Source organism: Mobula hypostoma, chromosome 1, assembly GCF_963921235.1.
Source record: "Mobula hypostoma chromosome 1, sMobHyp1.1, whole genome shotgun sequence".
Lineage (NCBI taxonomy): Eukaryota > Metazoa > Chordata > Chondrichthyes > Myliobatiformes > Myliobatidae > Mobula > Mobula hypostoma.
Genome location: NC_086097.1, coordinates 156,211,672 through 156,238,044, shown reverse-complemented (window position 1 = coordinate 156,238,044; position 26,373 = coordinate 156,211,672). Strand labels below are relative to the sequence as shown.

At 42.7% G+C, this 26,373-nt stretch overlaps 1 long non-coding RNA gene across 1 annotated transcript in view; it reads right to left on the bottom strand.

Annotated features, from left to right (window-relative positions):
* LOC134342419 (uncharacterized) overlaps nt 1-23,348 on the bottom strand; it is a 311,924-nt gene extending 288,576 nt beyond the window's left edge. Inside the window, exons 1-2 of the long non-coding RNA XR_010017021.1 lie at nt 23,236-23,348; nt 18,888-18,954 (exon numbers count right to left, since the gene is read on the bottom strand). This is a non-coding gene — a long non-coding RNA (uncharacterized LOC134342419). The remainder of the gene's footprint in view (nt 1-18,887; nt 18,955-23,235) is intronic.
* Between the last annotated feature and the right edge of the window lie 3,025 nt (nt 23,349-26,373).

Sequence of the window (26,373 nt, the reverse complement as noted above, 5' to 3'; positions counted from 1 at the left end):
CTCTTAGTAGGTCATCCCCTCGCCCACCCCATCAGTGTCCAAATTGATATGCTTATTGTTGTGGATAACAGCCACAGGGGTTCTCTGCTCTGACTGTATAACCCTTTCCCTCTCCTCAGAGTCACCTCGGTACCTGCCTCCTGCAGCTTAGAAGTGACTACCTCCCTGTAGTTCCTATCTATCAGCTGCTTATTCTCCCATATTACCCAAAGGTTATCAAGCTGCAGCTCCAGCTCCTTAGCATAGTTGCTAAGGAACTGCAGCCTGATGCACTTCGTGTAGATGTAGCTATCAGGGTGCCTGGACGTCTCCAAGAGTTTTCACATCTCACATAAAGAACAGAGCACTAACTCTGGAACCATTCTCACTGCACAAGATATAGACAAAGAAAGAGAAAATGAAAACTTACTGACAACTCACTTAGAACCTCTGTCTGTGCTTGCCCAAGCCTATTCTTGTCAAAACTTTTTGAGCCAAAGCTCAAGGATGTTGCCTGGATTGGGGAACATGCCTTAAGAGAATAGGTTGAGTGAACTTGGCCTTTTCTCTTTGCAGTGACAGAGGATGAGAGGTGACCTGATAGAGGTGTATAAGATGATGAGATGCATTGATTATTGGATTTCCAAAGGCTTTTTCCCAGGGTAGAAATGGCTAACATGAGGGGGCATAGTTTTAAGGTGTTTGGAAGTAGGTTCAAGGGTGATGTCAGAGGTAACTTTTTCGCACAGGGAGTGGTGGGTGCATGGAATGCACTGCCAGCGAAGGTGGTAGAGGCAGATATAATAGGATCTTTAAAGACAAAATAGAGGGCTATGCGGTAGGAAACCTCTAGGCAGCCTCTAGAGTAGGTTACATTTTTGGCACAACTTTGGGGGCTGAAAGGCCTGTAATGTGCTGTAGATTTTTTATGTTCTATGTTCTAAAGCCTCCCACTCTAAAACTAACCCACGACAACAATGGAGGAACAGCTCTAAATGGTATCTTAGTATACTTCTCACTTGTTTGACACAACATTGCAAAGTTTAATTGGTTGTCTTCTTCAGGACTGTTTGTAGAGGGTTTATCCATAAGTGTATCATAGATGGTGAATAGTCTTGGAGAATTAGAACTTTAACATCATAGCCTTGTCTGTAACTCACACAGGCACTTAGTGAGGCTCTGCAGGAGCAATGAGCTCTTATAGCATGGATGTTTATATTCCATGTTTTAACTACTGGAAATCCTGAGTAAACTTCACAGAAAGTAACAGAAGTGAAAAAGTATCAGAACCTCATGCTGAAATCTTAAAAAATATGAAGTGTTTAGAGACAGGAGCACAAACCCATTACCGACTCTATTTCTCACTGATCTCACCAATTAAAATGTCGAGGAAGATTAAAAACATTGAGACGAGTCTACCAGCCTCTCACCCACTGCTGCCAGAGGAAGGAGTTTGCATGTGATGGTCTCCTCTTTCCCTCCCACTCACAGCCACCTGAAGAAGGTGCTTGCATGTGATGGTTTCTTTCTCCCTCTTGCTCACTCCTCCTGAGGGAAGGTCCCTGCATTTTAATGGTCTCTCTTTCCCTTAATGCTGTCAAAGTTCTTGATCATCAGATTGTGGATTGAACTGTAGTTCACATTATAATTTGTTTCTGGTCGTTTCTTTTTCTGTTGCGATTTTGGATGACTTTGAATTGGGGCACCCTGCAGATAATGAACATTGAGCTGAAGCTAATACGAACTCTTTTGATTTTGTGATTTAAATTCTGTCTTTCCCTTCATTCTTTCTTGTTGCCATTTGCATTTCATGATTTGTTTTTTGCGCGTGGTGGAGGAGTTTTGATGTTTTTGTCTGAACTGGTTCATGGTTTTCTTTTGTGCCTGACTGTCTGTGAGGGAGACGAATCTCAGAGTTGTATACTGTGCACATACTTTGATAATAAATCTACTTTGAATCCCTTGAAGCGTTTGTAGCCTGTTAATTAGAACAATTTACAGGAAAATCTGTGGCTGGTGATACATAGAAAATGATCCACCTGAAACTACAGCTGGGCTGATTAGTAAGTTTGCAGACAGTGTGACAGTTGGTGAGTGCTACGTTCTCTTCTCTCTTCTGCCATCGGGAAGGAGGTCCAGGAGCCTTAAGTCCCACACTACCAGGTTCCGAAATGGCAGATAGAGTTAAGTATAGGCAATTGTGAGGCACATTTTGGGAGGTTAAATGCAAGAGGGAAATATACAATAAAAGGGACACGTAGGAGCAATAATGTATAGAGAGAATGGAAGTCCATAGCTCGCTGAAAGTGTCACATGAGTGGATATGAAAACATGCAGCATGCTGCCTTCATTGATCGAGGCTTTGAGTATAAAATCCAGGCACTCATACTGCAGCTGCTTAAAAATTCAGTTGGGTTACATTTGCAATGTTGTGTGCATTTCACTCTGTGGGAAGGATGTGGAAGCACTGGAAAGGGTGCAGAGGTATTCACCAAAATGCTGTCTGGTTTAGAGTTATAGTTACAAGCAGAGGTATGACAGAGTTGGATTTTTTAAATCCAAATATCATTGGCTCTTTATTCCTCTCCATAGATGCTGCCTGACCTGCTGAGTTATTCCAGCAATTTGTGTGGATTTTTTCTCTGTAGCATTGGAGGCTGAGAGGAGATGGATACAAGTTTATAAATAGATAGAGTGGTCAGATTCTTTTCCCAGAGTAGAAAGATAGGAAAGTTTAATGGAGATGTATGAGGCCGATTTATTTTAGAGAGTGACAGTTGCCTGGACCATCCTGCTAGAGGAGATAATAGAAGAAGATGACAGCAATATTGAAGTCGCATTTCAACAGACATATGAACCGGCAGGGAATAGAGCAATACAGACAAAGTATAGGCAGGTAGGGTTAGACTAAATTAGCATTGTGGTCATCACAAATACGGGAATAAGTGGCTGTTACTGCAGTATACCATTCTATGCTCAATGTTAAAACAATGCTTAGTTATCAGAGATAAGTGCTCAAGTATTAGATGAGAGAGCAATCCTCATCTGATAAATACTCCATAATGTTTTATACTTGGTCTTAGGATCTTCTGGCTACTTTTTATCTCAAGCATGTAATCTATTCCATGAAAAAAGATAATATGGAGCTAAGCTACTTTCTAATTAATGTTTCCCTTCACATTTCTCCCCATTAATGTTAAATGCCACTTAAAATACAGTATGAATTATAGTCATAGTCATAGCACAGAAACATGTATTTCACTCCATCTAGTTCAGACTGATCTGTTTCTCTGCCTAGTTCCATTTTCCTGCACCTGAACCATAGCACTAAATACCACTTTTATCCATGTATCTTGTGACAAAAGAGGGTTACAAAAGTACACATAGACTAAGAAGTTAACTGTCCTGTGCTATCACAAGTGAGATCATCAGTTGATCTGCCACCTGTCTTCAGGAGAGAGAGATAAGTAAGACAATGGAGCAGCATTTGGAAATGTTAATGAGGAGACGAGAGAGTTTAACGGAAGGAGACACCGGTCTGAGTATTGTCAGGACCGGCTGCTTTGAACCCTGAACTGTTTGAAGTCTGATGGACAGGCGATACCCCAACAGGGCGGATAAAAAGGGACAGGTTCTCTAAGGCAACGGGCACCACTCACGACACCACGAGGTAACGAGACCCTGGAAGCGGTGCACCCCCACAAGTCGGTGGGTGTTTTGGAGGGCTGGTCGCGGGTCCAGCCATAGACGCACAGGGTGGAAAGATACGGTCGGCGGGAACCTGGTGTGTGTGTCCACCCTTGCCTGGGTACGGGGTTCACCGCTGAAGAACGATCGTATCTGGAACGGAGGGGTCAAGGCTCACCCGAAAGCTGCCTGCAAGAAATATCGAAGGTCTGTTTGGAATCCGATTTGAACATTCATTCGTTCTCTCTCTCTCTCTCTCTCTCCAACGGCACAACAGCGATTACTGCGAACTGAACTAAACTGAACTCTGTCACTTGTGATTGATTATTTTACCCCTAGACTGCGATAGAGCTTGATTGACCCTATCATCCTAGTTCTGTGTACATGTGTGTTTATTCATTGCTAACCTGTTGCATTTATATTCTTACTATTAGAGTACTGTGTTGCTTATTTCTTGAATAAAACTTTCTTAGTTCCAGTAATCCAGACTCCAACTGAGTGGTCCATTTCTGCTGGTTTGGCAACCCAGTTACAGGGTACGTAACATAAGTGGGGTTCTCGTCCGGGATTTCGAATGCTAAATTTGGGACGGGGTAAATTGATTGGGTTAAAATTCCCGAAAGAAAGAAAAGGCAAACAGCAGAAATGGAGATTGAGGAATTTCTAAAGGCGCCGACCTTGGAGACATTAGAGGATGCCAGGAAAACGGAATAGGCAGCTGTGGCCAAACGGTTGAATCTTGTTAAGGGGAAGTCGACAATGAGGAGAGAGGAGATGCACAGAGCTATCGTAGAGCACTATGTATCTAAAGGTGTGTTTCCCCAAGGGGAGCTGGAGGTGATATCTATTGGAAAACCTGGTGGAGACGCAGTACAGGTGCAGCTTGAAAAACTGAGACTCGAGCACGCGTTCCGGGGAACATGAAGAGAAACAGTTAGAACAACAATGAGAAGAGAGGCAGTTGGAGCGAGAAGAGAAACAGAGGGAAAGGGAATTCGAGCTGGAGAGGTTAAAGATGATGGCAGAGCAGGGGCCCATGCCGAACCAAGGTGGAGGGTTCAGGGCGACCCAGGAGGTTAGGCTGGTTCCCCCATTTGACGATACCGAGGTGGATCGGTACTTTCTCCATTTCAAAAAAGTTGCTGCAAGTCAGGACTGGCCGAGGGATAAGTGGGTTGTTTTGCTTCAGAGTGTACTTAAAGGGAAAGCCCAACAAGCTTACTCGGCTTTGTCTGCGGAAGATGCCCAGAGGTATGAGGTGGTGAAAGAGGCCATCCTCAGGATTTATGAGTTGGTCCCGGAGGCATACCGGCAGACGTTCCAGAATTCGAGGAAACAGTGGGACCGCACGTATTTAGAGTTTGCCCGTGAGATGCAGACATATTGTGAGCGTTGGTGTGCCTCGAAGGGGGTAAATGGGGATTATGACAGACTGCTACAGCTGATCCTGATTGAGCAGTTTAAAGGTTGTGTCCCTGATGGTATGAGACCCTACCTAGATGAGAAAGAGGCAGACACGTTAGCCGCAACTGCTAAGTTAGCGGATGAGTACGCGTTGACGCATAAAATGAAGTTTGCCCCGAGTAAAGGCTACCAGAAGGGTAGTCAGGATGGCGGGGAGAGTCCACCGGAAAAGTCAATAAGTAAGCCGGGGACTAGTGAGAAGGATAAGGTAGACCAGGAGCAGTCTGGTAGGAAGTCTCCTGGGGTCGTCTGTTATAATTGTGGGAAAGTCGGACACTTTGCGTGCAGGTGCTTTGCCCCAAAGAAGGAGACGGGAAAAAGAAAAACGGCGATTTCGACTGGCTGTAGTGAGCTGGTAAACAAATTGCTAGGAGAGGAAAGGTCTGCCAAAGTTCAGGAAGGGTGCGAGAGGTTTATCTCAGCCGGATTGGTGTCGGTGAAGGAGGGGTTAAACCCAGTTCCAGTATGGATCTGGAAAGACACGGGAGCGTGTCAGTCATTGATATTAAAGGGTGTGTTAGACTTTAGTTCAGAGACCGAGACTGGGAAAGTCAGGGTCATAAAAGGCATTGGAAAAGGGACAGAGGCAGTCCCTTTGCACCAGATACACCTACAAAGCAACTTGGTCTCTGGACTAGTCACGATCGGGGTGAGGCCCGAAATACCGATGAAAGGCGTGGAAGTCTTGCTCGGTAATGACCTCGCCGGGGGAATTGTGTTCTCGGCAGTGAGACTGACAGGTCAGCCTGCCAGCATTGAGGCCCCGCCCATGGACTCACAGGTTCATCCCGTTCGCGCAGAGACTCGGCGTGTGTCCTGAATGACTGCCGAAGTAAATTTAGCTGAGACGTTTCTACCAGCCTTATACCAGGAGGAGGTAGAAAGTGAAAAGAAGGAGTGTAGTGAAACAGGAGGAAGTGAGGGAGTTGAGGCAGACTTAGCATTAACCAGGAAGGATTTTGTACAGGCACAGGAGCAAGACGAGGAGGTGATGGTTTCGGCGGAGACAGCTCTCTCTGAAGCAACGGTGAAAACGGAGCCAGTAGGCTATTGTGTGGAGGAGGGAGTGCTAAGGAAGAAGGGGAGACCAAGTACCGTACCTGCAGATGAGGAATGGGGGATGGTGCCAAAAAATTATGGGGATGAGATTCTTAACCTGGCCCACAAGATACCCCTCGGTGGACATTTTGGGGGGAAGGAAACAGTTGGCAGAATCATGAAAGAGTTTTACTGGCTGCACAGGAGGAAGGATGTTATTGACATTTGCAGACGTGAGTTAACACAGTTAGAGGCTATTAACATGTTAAAAGCCCACCACGATCAGAGAACAGAACTAGCTGGTGATATCATGAAAATTAATGAGGCTAGGGTGCCACCTGAGAAGGGGAGGGCCCATTTTGAAAAGATAAGTGTGGTGCCAACCAAATGGGAGATGTCTATTGTTTTGACCCATTTTGCTGATAAGGTCTCTCACCTAACCCCCGAACAAAGTGGGCCATTGATAAAGCTAATTAAATGGCACGCGCACGTAGGTCTAGACGACATGAGGCGATGCAAAGAGCTGGGACATGGAGCTGTTGTCACATCAGGTCAGCCTAGTGAGCAACATCCCTACAGAATGATTAATTCAGTGACAAAAGGGCTAAAGAACACAGAAGTGTATATTGGCGATGTAGTGGTCTGGAATGACACGTGGGGAAAGCACATTGTGGCACTGTTTAAACGGCTGTCTGAAGCCAGACTGACAGTAAACCTCGCAAAGAGTGAATTCAGCCATGAAAAAGTCACTTATCTGGGATTTGTGGTAGGACAGGGGCAGCTGGCTCCGATGCAAGCTAAGGTGCGGGCTATCGCTGAAGTCCCCACCCCGACAGACAAGAGAGCCCTGAGAAGGTTCTTGGAGATGGTGGGGTACTATCGGAAGTTTTGCAGAAAAAAAAACAACTTTGCGGCTAGTACCCACCCTCTTACAAAGCCCTTGCCAAAGAATGCTAAGTTGGTATGGGACGACCCTTGTTATCTGTGTCCGGGGCGAAAACCACTGAGAAGTTACACTGATCACAATTCATTAGTGTCTTCGGCCACTATGAAGTCTACTAAGTTGGAGCCTGGTTTGAGAGGATTATTAATAACACAAATAAAAGGAACAGAAAATGTGATTGCTGACTGTCTGTCAGGTGTTGACAACTTAAAATTCTCTGTATTAGCCAAATAGCTGATGAAGATGTATATTTGTGTGTATCTAATAATGTACTCATGCTTGTAATTTTTACCCCAGTAAAAATCCTTAAAGGGGAGGGGTGTGACAAAAGAGGGTTACAAAAGTACACATAGACTAAGATGTTAACTGTCCTGTGCTATCACAAATGGGATCATCAGTTGATCTGCCACCTGTCTTCAGGAGAGAGAGATAAGTAAGACAATGGAGCAGCATTTGGAAATGTTAATGAAGAGACGAGAGAGTTTAATGGAAGGAGACACCGGTCTGAGTATTGTCAGGACCGGCTGCTTTGAACCCTGAACTGTTTGAAGTCTGATGGACAGGCGATACCCCAACAGGGGGGATAAAAAGGGACAGGTTCACTAAGGCAACAGACACCACTCACGACACCACGAGGTAACGAGACCCTGGAAGCGGTGCGCCCCCACAAGTCGGTGGGAGTTTTGGAGGGCTGGTCGCGGGACCAGCCATAGACGCACAGGGTGGAAAGATACGGTCGGCGGGAACCTGGTGTGTGTGTCCGCCCTTGCCTGGGTGCCGGGTTCACACCGAGGAGCGATCGTATCTGGAATGGAGGGGTCACAGTCGGTGACCTCAGAAGACATTACAAAGGGCTCGCCCGAAAGCTGACTGCAAGGAATATCGAAGGTCTGTTTGGAATCCAATTTGAATATTCATTCGTTCTCTCTCTCTCTCTCTCCAATGGCACAACAGCGATTACTGTGAACTGAACTAAACTGAACTCTGTCACTTGTGATTGATCATTTTACCCTTAGACTGTGATAGAGCTTGATTAACCCTATTATCCTAGTTCTGTGTACATGTGTGTTCATTCATTGCTAACCTGTTGCATTTATATCCTTACTATTAGAGTACTGTGTTGCTTATTTCTTGAATAAAACTTTCTTAGTTCCAGTAATCTGGACTCCAACTGAGTGGTCCATTTCTGCTGGTTTGGCAACCCAGTTACGGGGTATGTAACAATCTTCACTAACTTCTCTTAAAAAATTACAATTTTAAAATTACAATTACCCACGTCCTATACTTCTGCTGGCAGCTCACTGCACATTTTCACCACCTTCTGATGCAAAAAAATCTATTTAAGATCTCCGCCATCTCTTTCAGCTCCTTGGGGAGATGACCACTCTCATCTTCTTGTTATCCTTTTGCTCTTAGTATAAATGTAGACATCCTTGGGTTTCTCTTCCTCCATCTACCAGAGGAACCTCATGCCTTCTTTCAGCCCTCCTAATTTCACTCTTAAATGTTCACTTTCATTTCCTATACTTCTCAAGCACCTCATTTGTTCCTTGTTGATTTGTTCCTTCTACTTCCTCTGTGGACTCAATATCCCTCGGGAGGTAATGGGCAGTTAAGGAAAAGAGAAGAGTTGAGTGCGAAACCAGAATGGAGAATGGGAGTAAGAGAGAAGGGGGAGGGGGGAGAAATTACTGGAAGTTAGAGAAATCGATGTTCATGCCATCAGGTTGGAAGGCTAACCAAATGGAATACGAGGTGTTCCTCCTCCACCTGACTGTCGCCTAATTATGACAGTAGAGAAGGCCATAGGCCGACATGTTGGAATGAGAACAGCAAGTCAAATTGAAATGGGTGACCACTGGGAAATCCCACCTTTTGTGGCAGACAGAGCAAAATGGCTCGACGAAGTGATCCCCAATCTACTCCCTCCCCTTTCGCCACTTTCTGATTCTGGTTTCTTTCCCCTTCCTGTCCAATCCTGATGAAGGATCTCAGCCAACTCAAACAACATTGAGTGTTTATTTCCCTCCTAAGAGAACATTTTTCCGTCTTCAATTAGGACTGATCGGGAGAGATGAGAGTTAACAAGTAATTTTTTTTATTTTCACACACATCCTTTCACATCACAAACACATTTGAAAGTAATCTGTGAATTAATAGCTTTTAAGTTTAGCATTAGCTGGTAAGTAAATAAAGAAATATCCATCTCCATTTCAATGGTACTTTCCATGGTATCAAAGTGCCCTGCTTTAATTCTCTGAATTGAACTGAATTGAATTGAATTGACTTTATTTCTTACATCCTTCACATACATGAGAAGTAAAAATCTTTATGTTACCTCTCCATCTGAATGTGCAATGTGCAAATTATAGTAATTTGTAATAAATAGTATGTACAGCAAGGTATACAACAGAGCAGTCAATATAGATTAGAAATACAATTGTGTCAGCATGAATTAATCAGTCTGATGGCTTGATGGAAGAAGCTGTCCCGGAGCCTGTTTGTCCTGGCTTTAATGTTGTGCTACCATTTCCCGGATGGTAGTAGCTGGAAAAGTTTGATCCCCTACGATCCTTCAGGCCCTTTTTACGCACCTGTCGCTGTATATGTCCCGAATAGTGGGAAGTCCATATCCACAGATGTGCTGGGCTGTCCACACCACTCTCTGCAAAGTCCTGTGATTGAGGGAAGTACAGTTCCTATACCAGGCAGTGATACAGCCAGTCAGGATGCTCTCAATTGTGCCCCTATAGGAAGTTCTTCAGATTTGGAGATTCATGCTGAACCTCCTCAACCGTCTGAAGTGAAAGAGGTGCTGTTGTGCTTTTTTCACCACACAGCCGATATATACAGACCACCTGATATTCTCGGTGATGTGTATGCCGAGGAACTTAAAGTTGTTCACCTTCTCAACCCCACATCCATTGATGTTAATAAGGATGAGCCTGCCTCTGTTCCTCCTGTAGCCCACAACCAGCTTCTTTGTTTTTGCGACATTGAGGGAGAGGTTGTTTTCTTGATACCACTGTGTCAGGGTGATGACTTCTTCTCTGTAGGCTGCCTCGTTGTTATTTAAGATAAGGCCAATTAATGTAGTATCATCTGCAAATTTAATTTGCAGATTGGAGCTGTGGGTGGAGGCACACTCACTGGTGTACGGAGAGTCAGGAGGGGGCTTAGGACACAGCCCTGGGGGGGCTCCTGTGTTGAGAGTCAGAGGGGCAGAGGTGAGGGAGCCCACTCTTACCACCTGCTGGCAATCTGACAGGAAGTCCAGGATCCAGCTACACAAGGCAGGGTGAAGGCCGAGGTCTCTGAGCTTCTTGTCAAGCCTGGATGCAATTATTCTGTTGAATGCTGAATTGTAGTCCAAGAACAGCGTTCTCACATAAGCTTCGTTCTTCTCCATGTGTAGAGCTGTGGCTATTGCATCATCTGTCGATCAGTTATGTCAGTAGGCAAATTGTAGGTGGTAACGTGTTGCAGATGTAATCCTTGACCAGCTTCTAAAATCATTTGCTTATTATTGAGATGAATGTGACAGGACACCAGTCGTTCAGACATGTTATCTTGGTCTTTTTTGGTACAGGGACAACGGTGAATGTTTTGAAACAGGAGGGCACTCTATACTGGTAGAGGGAGAGATTAAAAATGTCTGCAAACACACCAGCAGTTGTGCCGCACATTCTCTGTGTACCCGCTCTGGGATCCCGCCCAGTCCCGCAGCCTCGCGGCTGTCCACTTGTTGGAAACACCTACATACTTCAGCCTCAGAGCTAACCAAAGTGCAGGTTGCACTCATATTTTGACCTCTTGGTCTGTAGTCTCCTGAGATGTTGCAAAAAGACCCAGTCCAGGTTTAAGGAATAACCCCACTTCTGTCTGGGTACACTTCAGTCTTCCAAATTCTTGGATTTTAAGTGACTCGCTCCTTTTTTCTGTGTCAGAACTGTTAACTTCTGTCTGAGATCCATTCACGACTTAGTGCACATCTCTGCATCAGCATAACCTAGAATGATGGACAAATCCCACAGCCCTGCTATTATCAACTTGTAATACAGAGAAAGAAGCTTGGTGCATGTCTAAATGCCGCATTAACTCATTCGTTCTCATTCTATCGCACTGTTCCTTTTGTTCTACTTATTCCTCTGTACCTTCTCTATTACTGAATGCTAATTTGTTTTCTCTCTTTCCTTGTTCTGATGAAGGGTCTGTGGCATTGAGATTAACTTTGCTTTCGTTCCACAGATGCTACCTCCACTGATGAGTGTTTGCCTCCTTTTCTCTGTTTATTTCAGCACCTGCAGTATTTTTGCCTTTCATTTCACAAAGACAAGAGATTCTGCAGATTAGATGCTGAAAATCCAGTCATGCACGCAAAGTGCTAGAGGAACTTGGCAGGTCAAACAGCATCCATGGAAAGGAATAAAGATTTGACATTTCAGGCTGAGGCTGATGAAAGGTCTTGGCCTGAAACTTCAACTTTGTTCTTTCCATTTTCTGTTTTAGTGAAGTTGATTAATGATAAAACAATCAGGACATAAGGACACTCTCCAAAGCCCTCCATGGATATAATGCCAAAATGTTTTTGTTTAATTTCAGAGTTGGCAGTGCCTTGGTTTAATATTTTGATTGGCACCTCTGACAGTGCAGCAATCCCAGAGTACTGCTAGAACATGGCAGATAAGATATTTGTGGTCTGGAATAAGATTTGAACCTAAAGCTTTCTGACTCGTTATTGAAGGACCATTTTATCTCAAAAAACATAGCATACAAAAGAGGTAGGAAACAGAGTATGTTACAAAAACTGACCTAAATTAATCTCAGCTATAAGAAAAGAAGTTTCAATCAAGGTTAAAGAGATGCAGATGATAAGAATGTTATAAAAGGGAACTTGATTAATAAGACACAGCCTGAATTTTACAGAGAAATTCTATTCATGGAGTATATCTCTCTCCTTTTAACTCTTTGGATGATTTGAAAATCACCGCTGGCATATTATTTTCAAAAGTTGACTGGAAATCAAATCGGAGATCCTGATGTGCAACAGGCACCCAGATTCCCCGTAAATTGTTTACATACTGCCTTCAGGCTCCCATTCACCACCCCCTTCCAACATTTCCATAAATCAATGTCTCCCAAGTAGAATGCAAACATCCCTCAACCCATCCCAGCCTGTCATCTACACTCATTCAGGATGTCCAATACTTCTCAAGGCTACAATCACAATCCTCTGAATCTACCAGCTTTCTCCTTATCCAATCCCTACCCCAACAAGCTATCACAGCTATCTGACTTGTCAACCCCCATATCCAAATACCCTTCTCCACCAGCAGCCATGATTTCCACCAAAAGTCCTCACCCTCAACCTTTCCTTTCAATTTGCAATGCTCAGTCACACCTTGGGCTTTCCACCTGCGGAGACCTTGACCTACCTACAGAACTGGATTTAGTTCATTACTTAGTAATGCTGGATTTGTGAAATACTTCCTTTATGCAAAGCTGGCCTAGTATCCAAGGATGATTCATCCTTGGGTGCTATTAAATTCCAAACAGCAGGCCAATGGTTGAAATGGCCAATTTTATTGTGTCTAGTGTCTGTGCAATGCACCCCGCAAGTCTCTCAACTTGTATTTTAACCTGACTGATTTTGTTCCCCACTTCTGAGTCACCTCTAGCATCGCTACAAATTCAATTGCATTCAATAAAAAAGCAAAAAAAAACCCTGCCAAGTATCAAATTGAGAAAATCTGTTTTTATATTTAAATTCAAAAGCATATGCACATTTTAAATCACAACATGATACACTCAAGCATGCAGGAGCACCATTAATCAAAACACAAAACACTTGCCTCACATTATAATCAGATTAGTGAAGCAGTAATCCTTTCTCCTTAATCTTATATCTCAGAATGTTGTACCAACTGTTTCAATAATTAATAAATTCTTCCTGCTTCTTTTGCCGCTGCAATCACTGTGTGTTGAGCATTTTGGATAATTTCTAATCTGCTTTTAGGGCAAACTATTTGCCTTTGTCTGTGATTTCCAACCAAATGACTCAGAGATTACAATTTTTTTGTTTTACTTACTCCATGCAGGTAGCACATTTTTCCTGCCTCAGGGGGATACGGAGCTCAGTATTGTTATTTTGCCAAAAGGTGGTCGTCCTGTCTGAAGTGATGATGAGTATTCTGTCAGATCTGGTTGTGGACATTGTGCTGAAGGTTCTTCAGAGGTCAAAAATGAGGCACAAATCTTGTAGTTTCAGATATTTTGTTAGATGTTCATAATAAAGAAATAACAGTAAAGCACTTGAACAAGTAACACAACACCACTCGAACAAAGAACCTATCTCCTGGTCTTTTGTTATACTGAAAACTGGTTCAATCTGGAGAATTAAGGGAACCTTCTCTGATAAGAGGAGCCTGTGAAACAAGGACCATCTTGATTTACACTACCATGACTTCTCAGACTGACAGACAAAAAAACTACGAAGTACGGAACCAGCTATGCTACAAATTACTGAATATTCACTGAACATTTACAGACAAATAGATGATTATACAAATGTATATGCAAGCACAAAGAAAGTTAAACACCAGGAAAAGTAACAGTTTAGACACTAATTCAATCACACCCCAGACAGTAATAAAGGAGTGCTACAATACTGCAAGAAATACTTAAACTGGTATTATGACTAAAATCTTGCTATCTAAATTTCAAGCTATTCACAATTGATATTAATTCTGTGAATGTGCATTCTCTTGTTTTCCATTTGATTTGATCTGTACTAATAATTAACAAATATTTAGCATACTAAGTGATTTTGAAAAATATCTCTACAGCGTATTTTAGTGTGCAATAGGTACATATTCCTTTAAACCTTTCCTATCCATGAAATATAAATCACCTTTAAATGTTGCAGTTACAGGTATACCGGCTTTTACTACTGCACCTGGCAGCTTACTTAATATTTCTAACCCCCTCTGTGTGAAAAAATCTGGCAAGCAGATCCCCTTTAAATCTTTACTCCCTCATCTTAAATGTATGCCTTTAGCTTTTGACACCCCTACCATAAGACCATAAGACAAAGGAGCAGAAGTAGGCCATTCGGCCCATCGAGTCTGCTCCGCTATTTTATCATGAGCTGATCCATTTTATCCTATTTCGTCCCACTCCCCTGCCTTCTCACCATAACCTTTGATGCCCTGGCTACTCAGATACCTATCAATCTCTGCCTTAAAGACACCCAATGACCTCCACGGCCTCCACTGCTGCCCGTGGCAACAAATTCCATACATTCACCACCCTCTGACTAAAAAAATTTTTTTGCATTTATGTTCTGAAAGGGCGCCCTTCAATCCGGAAGTCATGCCCTCTCGTACTAGACTCCCCCATCATGGGAAACAACTTTGCCACATCCACTCTGTCCATGCCTTTTAACATTCGAAATGTTTCTATGAGGTCTCCCCTCATTCTTCTAAACTCCAAGGAATACAGTCCAAGAGCGGATAAACGTTCCTCATATGTTAACCCTCTCATTCTAGGAAAAGCACAGTGACTATACACATTATCTGTGCACCTTATGATTTTATAACTTTCTTTACGTTCATCCTTCAGCCTCCTTCAGAATCAGAATCAGAACCAGGTTTATTATCACCGGCATGTTTCGTAAAATTTGTTAACTTAGCAGCAGCTGTTCAATGCAATACATAATATAGAAGAATAAAAGTAAAAATAAATAAGTAAATCAGTCACAGTATATGTATATTGAATAGATTAAAAATCATGCAAAAAAACCCAGAAATAATATACAGTATATTAAAAAAAGTGAGGTCGTGTTCATGGGTTCAATGTCCATTTAGGAATCAGATAAGAGAGGGGAAGAAGCTGTTCCTGATTTGCTGAGTGTGTTCCTTCAGGCTTCTGTACCTTCTACCTGATGGTAACAGTGAAAAGAGGGCATACTCTGTGTGCTTGGTGTCTTTAATAATGGATGCTACCTTTCTGAGACACTGCTCCCTGAAGATGTCCTGGGTACCTGGTAGGCTAGTGCCCAAGATGGAGCTGACTAAATTTATCACCCTCTGCAGCTTTTTTCGGTCCTGTGTAGCCCCCACGCCCCTCCCCCAACATCAGACAGTGATGCAGCCTATCAGAATGGTCCCCACGGTACATCTATAGAAGTTTTTGTGTGTTTCTGTTGACATATCAAATCTCATCAAAGTCCTAATGAAGTATAGTCAATGCCTTGCCTTCTTTATGGCTGCAACCAACTCCAGGGAAAACATTTCCAGCCTTTTCAAAATCTCCATTTAATCTAAGTCCTCCAGTCCCGATAACATCCTTATGAATCTCTCTAATTTAATCACATCCTTCCTGTTGTATGAAAACCAGACTATCCCCAATCAGCCTTTGCCTTTCCAGATCCAGTAGATCCCATCTCTCAGAATCTCATATAATCAGTTTCCCACTATAACATTGTACTCATCATTCTCTAGTTCGATGTCTTGTCCTTGGAGTCTTTTTTTAAATAAAAGTGCAATATTAGCCATCCTTCAGTCCTTGGGTTCCTCTCCCATAGCTAAGGAAGGTACAAAGCTCTCTGCTAGTGCCCCAACAAATTCTTCCCCTTGCTTCCCACAATGACTTAGAATACACTTGCCCTGGATCTGGGGATTTATCCACAAGGCCAACAACACTTCCTCTTTTGAAAGATTGATATATTTCAACACATCACTGTTCTCTTCCTTGATTGTCTTAACATCCATGACCATCTCCACACAAGATACTGACGAGAAGGATTAATTTAAAACCTTGCCCATCTCCCACAGCTTCACTAATAAATTACCACACTAATCCTTATTAGAGCCTTTTCTCTTTCTCATAATCCTTTTGTGCTTAATATACTTACTGAATTTCTTAAGCTTCTTCTTTATTTTATTTGCCAAGGATATCTCATGTCCACATTTTATAGACAATAGACAATAGACAATAGGTGCAGAAGTAGACCATTCGGCCCTTTGAGCCTGCACCACCATTCTGAGATCATGGCTGATCATCTACTATCAATACCTGGTTCCTGTTTTGTCCCCATAACCCTTGATTCCCCTATCCATAAGATACCTATCTAGCTCCTTCTTGAAAGCATCCAGAGAATTGGCCTCCACTGCCTTCTGAGGCAGTGCGTTCCACACCTCCACAACTCTCTGGGAGAAGAAGTTCCTCCTCAACTCTGTCCTAAATGACCTACCCCTTATTCTTAAACCATGCCCTCTGGTACTGGACTCTCCCAGCATCTGGAACATATTTCCTCCCTCTATCTTGTCCAATCCCTTAATAATCTTATATGTCTCAATCAGATCTCCCCTCAATCTCCTTAATTCCAGCGTGTACAAGCCCAGTCTCTCTAACTTTTCTGCGTAAGACAGTCTGGACATCCCAGGAATTAACCTAGTGAACCTACGCTGCACCTCCTCCACAGCCAGGATGTCCTTCCTTAAACCTGGAGACCAAAACTGCACACAATACTCCAGGTGTGGTCTCACCAGGGCCCTGTACAAATGCAAAAGGATTTCCTTGCTCTTATACTCAATTCCCTTTGTAATAAAGGCCAATATTCCATTAGCCTTCTTCACAGCCTGCTACACTTGCTCATTCACCTTCAGAGACTGATGAACAAGTACTCCTAGATCTCTTTGTATTTCTCCCTTACCTAACTCCACACCGTTCAGATAATAATCTACCTTCCTGTTCTTGCTCCCAAAGTGAATAATCTCACACTTATTCACATTAAACGCCATCTGCCAAGTTTCTGCCCACTCACCCAGCCTATCCAAGTCACCTTGAATTCTCCTAACATCCTCATCACATGTCACACTGCCACCCAGCTTAGTATCATCAGCAAACTTGCTGATGTTATTCACAATGCCTTCCTCTAAATCATTGACGTAAATCATAAACAGCTGTCGTCCCAATACCGAGCCCTGTGGCACCCCACTAGTCACCACCTGCCATTCCGAGAAACACCCATTCACTGCTACCCTTTGCTTTCTATCTGCCAACCAGTTTTCTATCCATGTCAATATCCTCCCCCCAATGCCATGAGCTCTGATTTTACCCACCAATCTCCTATGTGGTACCTTATCAAATGCCTTCTGAAAGTCAAGGTACACCACATCCACTGGATCTCCCGCGTCTATCTTCCTGGTTACATCCTCGAAAAACTCCAATAGATTAGACAAGAATGATTTGTCCTTGGTAAATCCATGCTGGCTCGGCCCAATCCTATCACTGCTATCAAGATATGCCGCTATTTCATCTTTAATAATGGACTCTAGCATCTTCCCCACTACTGATGTTAGGCTAACAGGGCGATAGTTCTGTTTTCTCCCTCCCTCCTTTCTTAAAAAGTGGGATAACATTAGCCGTTCACCAATCCTCAGGAACTGATCCTGAATCTAAGGAACATTGGAAAATGATCACCAATGCATCCGCAATTTCCAGAGCCACCTCCTTTAGTACCCTAGGATGCAGACCATCTGGACCTGGGGATTTGTTAGCCTTCGGTCCCATCAGTCTACAAATTTGCTGATGATGTAACTATTGTTGGTAGAGAGGGCTTACAGGAGTGATATATGCCAACTAGTGGAATGGTGCCACAGCAACAACATGGTACTCAACGTCAGTAAGATGAAAGAGCTGATTGTGGACTTCAAGAAGGGTAAGATGAAGGAACACAAACCAATCTTCATAGAGGGATCAGAAGTGAAGAGAGTGAGCAGCTTCAAGTTCCTGGGTGTCAAGATCTCTGAGAATCTAACTTGGTCCCAACATATTGATGTAATCATAAAGAAGGCAAGACGATGGCTATACTTTATTAGGAGTTTGAAGTGATTTGGCATGTCAACAAATACACTCAAAAAACTTCTATAGTTGTACCATGGAGAGCATTCTGACAGGCTGCATCACAGTTTGGTATGGAGGGGCTATTGCACAGGACCAAAAGAAGCTGCAAAAGTTGTAAATCTAGTCAGCTCCATCTTGGGTACTAGCCTGACCAGGACATCTTTAGGGAATGGTGTCTCAGAAAGGCAGCATCCATTATTAAGTACCTCCAGCACCCAGGACATGCCCTTTTCTCACTGTTACCATCAGGTGGGAGATACAGAAGCCTGAAGGCACACATTCAGCGATTCAGGAATAGCTTCTTCCCCTCTGCCATTCGATTCCTAAATGGACTTTGAAGCTTTGGACACTACCTCACTTTTTTTTAATGTACAGTATTTCTGTTTTTGCATAGTTTTAATAATCTATTCAATATATGTAATTCATTTACTTGTTTATTGATTATGTTTTTTTTCTCTCTCTCTGCTAGATTATGTATTGCATTGAACTGCTGCTGCTAAGTTAACAAATTTCACGTCACATGCCGGTGATAATAAACTTGATTCTGATTCTGATTCTGATTCTGATTCTGAAACATGACTGCTCAAAGTTACAAAAGCTGCAAAATTTCATCCATGTCTATGTAAATTACCAACAGAACTGTTTCATTCTTACTGGTGTTAACAAACACAAGGTTAAATTAGGAGACCCAAGTGACTATATTTGATGGAATCTGGACCTGGCTTTTGCCTATTACCTTTTTAGTTTGTGCTCCTTGCCCTCCCCCCGCTTTCTTATTCTGGCTTCTTCTCCTCGCCTTTCCAGTCCTGATGCAGGGTTTCCGCCTGAAATATCAATTTTTTATTCATTTCCATAGATGCTGTCTGACCTGCTAAGTTCCTGAAGTATTTTCTGTGTGCCAAACTGCTGGAGGAGCTCAACATGTCAAGTAGCATCTGTGGAAAGATGAACAATCAGCAGTTAAGGTCTGCAGTTCTGACAAAGTATTACAGATACAAGCTGTTAATTGTTTCTCTTTTCATTCATTTTGTCTGGCATCATGAAATTTTCCTGTATTTCATTCAGATTTTCACTATTGCAATCTATTTTGAAGTTCATGCTTGATTTCTGCTTAAGATACCTTTGATGGTGTAAACATTCAGGTCCTGGGGATTTATCTTAATACCCACTGTTACTCTCCATTACTTTTATCTATTGATATTAAATCCAGCTAGTCACCTTATCTTTATATTTTCTTTACACAGCTGATATTTAACCACTTCATTTTGAAAAAGGATATAAAGTTTTATATTTTAATGCACATTGTAGATGATACTGCATAAACATTTCATAATTTTTTTAAGATCAATTGCTTCAACACTAATAAAAAAATGGTTTAAATATGATAGCCTTTTCAGTTTTCTCAGATTATTTTTTATTTCTATTACACTATCCTTACATTATCAAAAGAAAAGCTGTGCCACTGTTTTATTATCAGGTTTCATTTTATTTGAATATGCCTCTTCTTTCAGCTGGTTAAAGGAGAGATTAACGCAGTAGAAAGGAAGGACATAAGCCGGGAAGATGTGGAATCGATATGGGGCAGAAGACGCAGGTGGGTGTTGTGTACAGGCCACCTAACAGTAGTAGTGAGGTCGGAGATGGTATTAAACAGGACATTAGAAATGTGTGCAATAAAGGAACAGCAGTTATAATGGGTGACTTCAATCTACATGTAGATTGGGTGAACCAAATTGGTAAAGGTGCTGAGGAAGAGGATTTCTTGGAATGTATGCGGGATGGTTTTTTGAACCAACATGTCGAGGAACCAACTAGAGAGCAGGCTATTCTGGACTGGGTTTTGAGCAATGAGGAAGGGTTAATTAGCGATCTTGTCGTGAGAGGCCCCTTGGGTAAGAGTGACCATAATATGGTGGAATTCTTCATTAATATGGAGAGTGACATAGTTAATTCCGAAACAAAGGTTCTGAACTTAAAGAGGGGTAACTTTGAAGGTATGAGATGTGAATTAGCTAAGATAGACTGGCAAATGACGCTTAAAGGATTGACGGTGGATATGCAATGGCAAGCATTTAAAGGTTGCATGGATGAACTACAACAATTGTTCATCCCAGTTTGGCAAAAGAATAAATCAAGGAAGGTAGTGCACCCATGGCTGACAAGAGAAATTAGGGATAGTATCAATTCCAAAGAAGAAGCATACAAATTAGCCAGAGAAAGTGGCTCACCTGAGGACTGGGAGAAATTCAGAGTTCAGCAGAGGAGGACAAAGGGCTTAATTAGGAAGGGGAAAAAAGATTATGAGAGAAAACTGGCAGGGAACATAAAACTGGACTGTAAAAGCTTTTATAGATATGTAAAAAGGAAAAGACTGGTAAAGACAAATGTAGGTCCCCTGCAGACAGAAACAGGTGAATTGATTATGGGGAGCAAGGACATGACAGACCAATTGAATAATTACTTTGGTTCTATCTTCACTAAGGAGGACATAAATAATCTTCCAGAAATAGTAGGGGACAGAGGGTCCAGTGAGATGGAGGAACTGAGGGAAATACATGTTAGTAGGGAAGTGGTGTTAGGTAAATTGAAGGGATTGAAGGCAGATAAATCCCCAGGGCCAGATGGTCTGCATCCTAGAGTGCTTAAGGAAGTAGCCCAAGAAATAGTGGATGCATTAGTGATAATTTTTCAAAACTCGTTAGATTCTGGACTAGTTCCTGAGGATTGGAGGGTGGCTAATGTTACTCCACTTTTTAAAAAAGGAGGGAGAGAGAAACCAGGGAATTATAGACCAGTTAGCCTAACGTCAGTGGTGGGGAAACTGCTGGAGTCAGTTATCAAGGATGTGATAACAGCACATTTGGAAAGCGGTGAAATCATCGGACAAAGTCAGCATGGATTTGTGAAAGGAAAATCATGTCTGACGAATCTCATAGAATTTTTTGAGGATGTAACTAGTAGAGTGGATAGGGGAGAACCAGTGGATGTGGTATATTTGGATTTTCAAAAGGCTTTTGACAAGGTTCCACACAGGAGATTAGTGTGCAAACTTAAGGCACACGGTATTGGGGGTAAGGTATTGGTGTGGGTGGAGAATTGGTTAGCAGACAGAAAGCAAAGAGTGGGAATAAACGGGACCTTTTCAGAATGGCAGGCGGTGACGAGTGGGGTACCGCTAGGCTCAGTGGTGGGACCCCAGTTGTTTACAATATATATTAATGACTTGGATGAGGGAATTAAATGCAGCATCTCCAAGTTTGCGGATGACACGAAGCTGGGTGGCAGTGTTAGCTGTGAGGAGGATGCTAAGAGGATGCAGAGTGACTTGGATAGGTTGGGTGAGTGGGCAAATTCATGGCAGATGCAATTTAATGTGGATAAATGTGAAGTTATCCACTTTGGTGGCAAAAATAGGAAAACAGATTATTATCTGAATGGTGGCCGATTAGGAAAAGGGGAGGTGCAACGAGACCTGGGTGTCATTATACACCAGTCATTGAAAGTGGGCATGCAGGTACAGCAGGCGGTGAAAAAGGCGAATGGTATGCTGGCATTTATAGCGAGAGGATTCGAGTACAGGAGCAGGGAGGTACTACTGCAGTTGTACAAGGCCTTGGTGAGACCACATCTGGAGTATCGTGTGCAGTTTTGGTCCCCTAATCTGAGGAAAGACATCCTTGCCATAGAGGGAGTACAAAGAAGGTTCACCAGATTGATTACTGGGATGGCAGGACTTTCATATGAAGAAAGACTAGATGAACTGGACTTGTACTCGTTGGAATTTAGAAGATTGAGGGGGGATCTGATTGAAACGTATAAGATCCGAAAGGGATTGGACAGGCTAGATGCAGGAAGGTTGTTCCCGATGTTGGGGAAGTCCAGAATGAGGGGCCACAGTTTGAGGATAGAGGGGAAGCCTTTTAGGACCGAGATTAGGAAAAACTTCTTCACACAGAGAGTGGTGAATCTGTGGAATTCTCTGCCACAGGAAACAGTTGAGGCCAGTTCATTAGCTATATTTAAGAGGGAGTTAGATATGGCCCTTGTGGCTACGGGGGTCAGGGGGTATGGAGGGAAGGCTGGGGCGGGGTTCTGAGTTGGATGATCAGCCATGATCATAATAAATGGCGGTGCAGGCTCGAAGGGCCGAATGGCCTACTCCTGCACCTATTTTCTATGTTTCTATGTTTCTATTCTAACTTGTAGCTCACTGATTAACTGTAATTTAATTACATCTTGAATTGATGAGATGAAAATTTCTTGAGAGCTGTTATACTTTTCTATTTAATATCAATTTAATCAAAACTCGGAGTTATGAAAGTGAGCTGTTGAATAACTTTAAGCATTATTGCTCCTTAATGAATTACCTCACAGGAGACTTGCTCTCATGGGACAAGAGAAAGCAATAATATCTCATCTTGTCAATCAGATGTCCTTATGTAACACCATGTTCAGCTCACAAAACAATATTAATCCAATTAACACACTAATACATTCAATTAACTCAATGATTAAGCAGAGAGCTTTCTAAATAAACCTTCGCTGGGATAGATTAACTCATTATACGTTATTTTGCGCAAATGAATGCTGACATTCTCTTCAGAGTGAATACAGAAGTTAGCTCCAACATGTAATTCTCTGTAGTATTCACATTTCTAAATTTAAAAAAAGAGTGAGTATGCAGTACTCAAATGCACAATTTTAAGTTCTTTATCTGATTAATATTGTTTGCTGTTCCTTATAATGAACAGTTGGCTAAGAAAAATTGTAACAGAAGTAAGCTACAACTGGTAGAATTTGTCACTATCATGCACATAAAGACTGCTGAATCTTGGTGCTTATTGCCTTGAACTACTCTTTCGGTTATGTTTAAAGGTAAATGTATTGTTCTTTGGAGACTTTCGTGGAACCTTGCAGATCTGTTCTGACAGTAAGAAATAGAAGTCCATTGAGTTTTTTGTGGGTTATGTGTATATCAGGCAGGAAGTACAGAAGTCTGAAGTTCCACAGCGCTAGGTTCAAGAACAACTACTTCCATTCAGTCATTTGGTTCTTGAACCAGATGGCGCATCGCTAATCATTAGAGCTTTCCAACACTGACCAGTTTGAGTTCCTTGCGCTAAAATGACTTTTTTTTGTTCTAATCATATTCTTTCTTGTAAAAAATGTGTGCAATCCATGTTTTATTGATGTTTCTTCTTGTGAATTCTGCTTACCTGCTGCTTTGTTCCTGTAATGTCACTGCAGGTTTTTCATTGAATTTCTGTATACGTGTATTTGTGCATTTGAAAGTAAATCTGGTTTTACCTTCATCTTTTGAAACAAGTGTCATTCAATGCTTTGCTGGAGTAACTTAATGGGTCAAGCAGCACCTGTGGGGCAAGAGAAGGAATTGTAAGATTGTGTCTGCTGAAAACCCTGCATCAGGACTGATATCCTTTAAACATTGTAATTGTACCACTTCCTTTGACAAATCATTCCACGTACCCACAGCGCTCTCTGTGAAGAAGTTGTCATTCAGGCACTCTATAAACCTTTGCCCTCCCATCTTACCTATGGCCTCCAGATTTAGATTCCCCTAAACTGGGAACGAGACCATGACCATCCACATTATCTAGGTCTGTGATTTTATAAAACTCATAATACAAAATGGTGGAGGAACTCTGCAGGTCAGGAAGCAACAATGGAGAGGAATAAACAGTCATTGTTTCAGGCAGCACACATAAAAACTGCTGGTGAACGCAGCAGGCCAGGCAGCGTCTACAGGAGAGGTACAGTCGACGTTTTGGGCCGAGACCCTTCATCAGGACTAAATGAAAGAAGAGATAGTAAGAGAGAGTAAGAGAGTAAGACATTGGCGCTGCTTCCTGCACGCATGCTGAGCTCATTGACTTCATTAGCTTTGCCTCCAACTTTCACCCTGCCCTCAAGTTTACCTGGTCCATTTCCAACACCTCCCTCCCCTTTCTGGATCCTTCTGTCTCTACCTCTGGAGACAGCTTATCTACTGATGTCTACTATAAGCCTATGGACTCTCACAGCCACCTGGACTATTCCTCTTCTCACCTTGTCTCTTACAAAAATGCCATCCCCTTCTCACAATTCTTCTGTCTCTGCCGCATCTGCTCTCAGAATGAGGCTTTTCATTCCAGGACGAAGGAGATGTCCTCCTTTTTTAAAGAAAGGGGATTCCCTTCCTCCACCATCGACTCTGCTCTCAAACACATCGCTCCCATTTCACGCACATCTGCTCTCACCCCATACTCCCACCACCCCACTAGGAATAGGGTTCCCCTTGTCCTCACCTACCACCAAACCAGCCTCTGCGTCCAACATATGATTCTCCATAACTTTCGCCACCTCCAACAGGATCCCACCACTAAGCACATCTTTCTCTCCCCCCCCCCTCCGCTTTCTACAGGGATCACTCCCTATGCGACTTACTTGTCCATTCATTCCCCCCCCCCATCCCTTCCCACTGATCTCCCTCCTGGCACTTATCCTTGTAAGCGGAACAAGTGCTACACATACCCTTACACTTCCTCCCTCACCATCATTCAGGGCCCCAGACAGTCCTTCCAGGTGAGCCGACACTTCACCTGTGAGTCAACTGGGGTGATATACTGCGTCCAGTGCTCCCGATGTGGCCTTCTATATATTGGCAAGACCCGACACGGACTGGGAGATCGTTTCGCTGAACACATATGCTTTGTCCGCCAGAGAAAGCAGGATCTCCCAGTGGCCACACGTTTTAATTCCACGTCTCATTCCCATTCTGATATGTCTATCCATGGCCTCCTCTGTTGTCAAGATGAAGCCACACTCAGGTTGGAGGAACAGCACCTTATATTCTGTCTGGGTAGCCTCCAACCTGATGGCACGAACATTGACTTCTCTAACTACTGTTAATGCCCCACCTTCCCTTTGTATCCCATCTGTTATTTATTTATTATTATTTTTTTTTTCTCTCCCTCTGTCCCTCTCACTATACTCCTTTTCCATCCTCTGGGCTTCACCCCTCTCCCTTTCTTTCCCTCTTGGCCTCCCGCCCCATGATCCTCTCATATCCCTTTTGCCAATCAACTTTCCAGATCTTAGCTTTAACCCTCCCCCTCCAGTCTTCTCCTATCATTTCGGATCTCCCCCTCTCCCTCCCACTTTCAAATCTCTTATTATTTCTTCTTTCAGTTAGTCCTGACAAAGGTTCTCGGCCTGAAACATCAACTGTACCTCCTCCTATAGATGCTGCCTGGCCTACTGCGTTCACCAGCAATTTTTATGTGCATTGCTTGAAATTCCAGCATCTGTAGATTTTCTCGTGTTTTCATTGTTTCAGGCAGAGACCCTTCATCTGTCCTGATGAAGGGTCTTGGCTCAAAATGTCAACCAGTCATTTATTGTGTAAGTCCTGCCCTGTTTAGCTTTCCTGAATCAAAATCACTTCACATTTACCTGCGTTATATTCCATCTGCCATTCCTTTGCCCACTTTCCCGGTTTATGTAAGTCCTGATTTGACCTAAACAACCATCTTCGCTAACCACCATTTTGGTCTCATTTGTAAGCTTGCTGTTTGCTATTTGTATGTCATCTAAATTATTAGTATACTGTATATGATAAGCCGCCCTATATTTTGAATAAGCTTCTGTCAGTTCTTGAATTACCCAGCAATTTCTCTCTTTCTTTGCTAAAGTGAAATTTCTTTAACCAAAGGGTGATGAATTTGTGGAATTTATCACCACAGGCAGCTGTGGAGACCAGGTCATTGGGTGTATTTATGGCAGAGCTTGACAGGTTCTTGACTGGACATGGCATCAAAGATTGAGGAGAGTAGGGCTGAGGAGGGAAAAAAAGAGGATCAGCCATGATTGAATGGTGGAGCAGATTCGATGGGCCAAATGGCTTATTCCTACTCGTAAGTCTTATACTCTTTGTTCCAACTTCAGTTTTATATTGTCACTGAAATCTTTGTTTCTGTAACTATCTTGTTAATATTTATGGAAACATCTTCAGGATATTTACATCCATCCTTTCTTCACACAGACTACGTTATATGTCTTTGCTTAAGGATGGATTTCAGCCTTGCCCAACCACCACCCCACATCATAAATCCTGGCACTATTCAGTCAGACAGCACTGGTGTAAGGGAAGGGAAGGTGGAGTTCATCTTTTTGTTAGTAACCTTTTGGACTGAGGTAAATCCAACTTCTTTTGTTATAATTTCAAATACATCAACTATAACTTTTGCTTCATTGTTGACCTGAATGGCTTTTATTTTTTGTCCATTTTTAACTACAATGACCATATGTTTAAGTATTCAATCAGCTCTGATCACTTTGGATTAGATTTCTAAGGT